This window comes from Arachis ipaensis, chromosome B4, assembly GCF_059453495.1.
Source record: "Arachis ipaensis isolate K30076 ecotype BB chromosome B4, ASM5945349v1, whole genome shotgun sequence".
Taxonomy (NCBI): domain Eukaryota; kingdom Viridiplantae; phylum Streptophyta; class Magnoliopsida; order Fabales; family Fabaceae; genus Arachis; species Arachis ipaensis.
The window spans coordinates 114589821-114595820 of record NC_142439.1 but is presented as its reverse complement, the minus strand read 5'-3'; positions in this window follow the sequence as shown (position 1 = coordinate 114595820).

Sequence of the window (6000 nt, the reverse complement as noted above, 5' to 3'; positions counted from 1 at the left end):
TATGTATCCCTGGAGCAAGGTGGACCACTAGCACGAAGGGTGTCCCAAATCAACTCAAAAGGGAAGATCTCAAACCAGTCGCCAGAGGATGGCTGGACTTCATTGGGCATTCTCAGCTGCCCACTAGCAACCATTCTGAAGTCACTGTTAAAAGAGAAGTGATGATCCATTGCATCATGATGGGAAAAGAAGTGGAAGTTCATCAACTAATTTCAACTGAATTCTACAAAATTGCTAATAAAAATTCTAAAAAGGCCAGGTTGGCTTACCCAAGCTTGATTTCTCTGCTCTGCAAGGACGCTGGAGTAAGGATGGGAATAACTGAGTATATCTCAATTGAGAAACCAATCACCAAAGCATCAATGGAAAAACAACAAGCACAGGATGACCCCATCAAGAAGAAAACACAGGAATTTCTCCCAGAAATCCCTCAATCTGAATACTGGGAGTATCTTGAAACATCAGTTACCAAGATGCAAGAAGCTATGGAACAAATAATAAAGGAACAAAAGGAACAAAGTCAAATTCTTTGCTATTTGATTAAAGAACAGGAAGAGCAAGGGCGTGACTTGAGGGAATTGAAGCGCCAGAAGTTATCTCTTGAAGGACCAAGCACCCCACAAATCCGAGGAACATCCACTTCCCAGAACAAAGGTTGTTAAATTCCAATTTCTGCTTTAACTCTGTAATAGTTGTCGTTATAGGAGTTTACCTTAGAAGTCATATAGTAGTAATTAGTGTCTATTTTGATTTTACCTCCAATTAAGTTATAGTCTATTTTTCTCATCATCAGCAAACATGAATAAAATAGTAGATCTTTTGAATAAGAGGCAATAATATTCGAGTTTTTAATAATAAGAAAAATTCTAATTAGTAACATGTGGTGGCAATGCTTTCTGTCTTCTGAATGAATGCTTGAACAGTGCATATGTCTTTTGAATTTGTTGTTTAAGACTGTTAAATATGTTGGCTCTTGAAAGAATGATAAACATGAGACATGTTATTGATAATCTGAAAAATCATAAAAATGATTCTTGAAGCAAGAAAAAGCAGCAAAGAATAAAGCTTGCAGAAAAAAAAAGAGAGAGAGAGAAAGAAAAAGCAAGCAGAAAAAGCCAAAGCTCTTAAAACCAAAAGGCAAGGGTAATAGAAAGGATCCCAAGGCTTTGAGCATCAGTGGATAGGAGGGCCTAAAGGAATAAAATCCCGGCCTAAGCGGCTAAACCAAGTTGTCCCTAGCCATGTGCTTGTGGCGTGAAGGTGTCAAGTGAAAACTTGAGACTGGGCGGTTAAAGTCAAGGTCCAAAGCAAAAAGAAGAGTGTGCTTAAGAACCCTGGACACCTATAATTGGGGACTTTAGCAAAGCTGAGTCACAATCTAAAAGGGTTCACCCAATTATGTGTCTGTGGCATTTATGTATCCGGTGGTAATACTGGAAAACAAAGTGCTTAGGGCCACGGCCAAGACTCATAAAGTAGCTGTGTTCAAGAATCATCATACTGAAATAGGAGAATCAATAACACTATCTGAATTCTAAGTTCCTATAGATGCCAATCACTCTGAGCTTCAATGGATAAAGTGAGATGCCAAAACTGTTCGGAAGCAAAAAGCTACTAGTCCCGCTCATCTAATTAGAATCTGAGCTTCACTCAAAAACTCTGAGATATTATTGCTTCTTGACTTATTATTCTTCTATTTTATTTGTCTAGTTGCTTGAGGACAAGCAACAGTTCAAGTTTGGTGTTGTGATGAGCGGATATTTTATACGCTTTTTGGAGTTAATTTCATATAGATTTTAGTATGTTTTAGTTGGTTTTTAGTTTATTTTCATTAGTTTCTAGGAAAAATCCACATTTCTGGACTTTACTATGAGTTTGTGTGTTTTTCTGTAATTTCAGGTATTTTCTGGCTGAAATTGAGGGAGCTGAGCAAAAATCTGATTCAAGCTGAAAAAGGATTGCTGATGCTGTTGGATTCTGACCTCCCTGCACTCAAAATGGATTTTCTGGAGCTACAGAACTCCAAATGGCGTGCTTCTAATTGCGTTAGAAAGTAGACATCCGGGGCTTTCCAGAAACATATAATAGTCCATACTTTGCTCAAGGATAGACAACGTAAACTGGCGTTCAACGCCAGTTCTCTGCCCAATTCTGGCGTCCAGCGCCAGAAACAAGTTGCAAGTTGGAGTTCAACGCCAGAAAAGGATCCAAAGCTGGCGTTGAACGCCCAAAACAGCCCCAGGCACGTGAGAAGCTTTAGTCTCAGCCCCAACACACACCAAGTGGACCCCAGAAGTGGATTTCTGCACTATCTGTTATAGTTTACTCATTTTCTGTAAACCTAGGCTACTAGTTTAGTATTTAAACAACTTTTAGAGATTTATTTTGCATCTCATGACATTTTAGATCTGAACTTTGTACTCTTTGACGGCATGAGTCTCTAAACTCCATTGTTCGGGGTGAGGAGCTCTGCTGTGTCTCGATGAATTAATGCAAGTATTTCTGTTTTCCATTCAAACATGCGTGTTCCTATCTAAGATATCCATTCGTGCCTAAATATGGAGAAGGTGATGATCAGTGACACTCATCACCTTCCTCAATCCATGAACGTATGTCTGACAATCACTTCCGTTCTACATCAGATTGAATGAATATCTCTTAGATTCCCTAATCAGAATCTCCGTGGTATAAGCTAGATTGATGGCGGCATTCATGAGAATCCGGAAAGTCTAAACCTTGTCTGTGGTATTCTGAGTAGGATTTTGGGATTGGATGGCTGTGACGAACTTCAAACTCGCGAGTGCTGAGCGTAGTGATAGACGCAAAAGGATAGTAAATCCTATTCCGGTACGATTGAGAACCTGCAGATGATTAGCCGTGCGGTGGCAGCGCATTTGGACCCTTTTCACTGGAAGGATGGATGGTAGCCATTGACAACGGTGATCCACCTACACACAGCTTGCCATAGGAGGACGTGCATGCGTGAATCAGAAAACAGAGGAAAGCAGAATTTCAGAAGACAAAGTATCTCCAAAACTCCAACATATTCTCCATCATTGCATACAAGTATAATTTGTGTTCTGCCCTTTTATTCCTTGCAATCGAATTTGATAAGTGAATTATTTTATTGTTTTCCTGACTAAGAGTTACAAGATAACCATAGATTGCTTCAAGCCAACAATCTCCGTGGGATCGACCCTTACTCACGTAAGGTATTACTTGGACGACCCAGTGCACTTGCTGGTTAGTTGTGCGAAATTACATTGTGAAGTAATTTTCGTGCACCAGTAAGCTTCTCTCAAAACAGAGTCAACCAGAGCCCCCACAGTTAAACTCTAAGTTTGGTGTTGGGAGGCCACAACCAAACTCTAAGTTTGGTGTTGAACTCCCATATCCAAACTCTAAGTTTGGTGTTGGGGAGTCTCAACAATGCTCTGAACATCTGTGAGGCTCCATGAGAGCCCACTGTCAAGCTATTGACATTAAAGAAGCGCTTGTTGGGAGGCAACCCAATTTTTATTTATCTAATTTTAATTTATTTTTATTGTTATTTCATGTTTTATTAGGTTCATGGTCATGTGGAGTCACAAAATAAATATAAAAATTGAAAACGGAATCAAAAACAGCAGAAGAAAAATCACACCCTGGAGGAGGATCTCACTGGCGTTTAAACGCCAGTAAGGAGCATCTGTCTGGCGTTCAACGCCAGAATAGAGTATGTTTCTGGCGTTGAACGCCAGAAACAAGCAGCATCCTGGCGTTCAGACGCCAGAAATGCACAGTGAAGAAGAGCTGGCGCTGAACGCCAGAAACAAGCATCTGGCTGGCGTTCAACGCCAGAAATATGCTGCATCTGGGCGTTGAACGCCCAGAACAAGCATCAATTCGGCGTTTAAACGCCAGAATTGCATGCAAAGGCATTTTACATGCCTAATGGGTGTAAGGATGCAAATCCTTGACACCTCAGGATCTGTGGACCCCACAGGATCAACTCAGCATCTGTGGACCCCCACAGGATCCCCACATACCTCCACTCACTCTCTTCCCTCTTCTCAATGTTCATCCTCTCTTCCCAATAAACACTCTTCCCCAAAACTCTTCATCAATCACCTCAATCTCTCTTCCTTATCACCACTTCACCACTCACATCATCCACTCTTCCCCATAAACCTACCTCATAAACTCCACCTACCTTCAAAATTCAAAATCAATTTCCCACCCAAAACCCACCCTTATGGCCGTACCTTACCCCCCTCCCTTCCCTATATAAAGCCCTCCATTCTTCCTCATTTTCACACCACACAACCATCTCTTCTCTTCTTGGCCGAATACACCTTTCCCTCCTCTCCTCCATATTTTCTTCTTCTTCGTCATCTATTCTTTCTTCTCTTGCTCGAAGGCGAGCAAAATTCTAAGTTTGGTGTGGTAAAAGCATAAGCTTTTTGTTTTTCCATTACCATTGATGGCACCCAAGACCGGAGAATCCTCTAGAAAAGGGAAAGGGAAGACAAAAGCTTCCACCTCCGAGTCATGGGAGATGGAAAGATTCATCTCCAAAGCTCATCAAGACCACTTCTATGATGTTGTGGCCAAGAAGAAGGTGATCCCCGTGGTCCCTTTCAAACTCAAGAGAAATGAGTATCTGGAGATCCGACATGAGATACATAGAAGAGGTTGGGAAGTTTTAACAAACCCCATCCAACAAGTCGGCATCCTAATGGTTCAAGAGTTCTATGCCAATGCATGGATCACTAGGAACCATGATCAAAGTAAGAACCCGAACCCAAAGAATTATCTCACCATGGTTCGGGGGAAATACTTAGATTTTAGTCCGGAAAACGTGAGGTTGGCGTTTAACTTGCCCATGATGCAAGGAGATGCACGCCCCTACACTAGAAGGGTCAACTTTAATCAAAGGTTGGACCAAGTCCTCATGGACATATGTGTGGAAGGAGCTCAATGGAAGATTGACTCCAAAGGCAAGCCGGTTCAACTAAGAAGACTGGACCTCAAGCCTGTGGCTAGAGGATGGTTAGAATTCATCCAACGCTCCATCATCCCCACTAGCAACCGATCTGAAGTTACTGTGGATCGGGCCATCATGATTCATAGCATCATGATTGGAGAGGAAGTAGAAGTTCATGAAGTCATCTCCCTTGAACTCTACAAAATAGCCGAAAAGTCCTCCCCCATAGCAAGGCTAACTTTCCCTCATCTTATTTGCCATCTATGTTACTCAGCTGGAGCTTTCATAGAAGGAGACATTCCCATTGAGGAAGAGAAGCCCATCACTAAGAAAAGGATGGAGCAAGCAAGAGAGCCCATTCATGGATCTCAAGAGACGCATGAAGCTCATCACCATGAAATCCCGGAGATGCCTCAAATGCATCTTCCTCCACAAAACTATTGGGAGCAAATCAACACCTCCCTAGGAGAATTAAGTTCCAACATGGGACAATTAAGGGTGGAACATCAAGAGCACTCCATCATCCTTCATGAAATTAGAGAAGATCAAAAAGCAATGAGGGAGGAGCAACAAAGACAAGGAAGAGACATAGAAGAGCTCAAGGACATCATTGGTTCCTCAAGAAGGAAACGCCACCATCACTAAGGTGGACTCATTCCTTGTTCTTAAATTCTCTGTTTTTCATTTTCTTTATGTTAAGTGCTTATCCATGTTTGTGTCTTATTACATGATCATTAGTATTTAGTAACTTTGTCTTAAAGTTATGAATGTCCTATGAATCCATCACCTCTCTTAAATGAAAAATGTTTTAATTCAAAAGAACAAGAAGTACATGAGTTTCGAATTTATCCTTGAACTTAGTTTAATTATATTGATGTGGTGACAATGCTTCTTGTTTTCTGAATGAATGCTTGAACAGTGCATATGTCTTTTGAAGTTGTTGTTTAAGAATGTTAAATATGTTGGCTCTTGAAAGAATGATGACAAGGAGACATGTTATTTGATAATCTGAAAAATCATTAAAGTGATTCTTG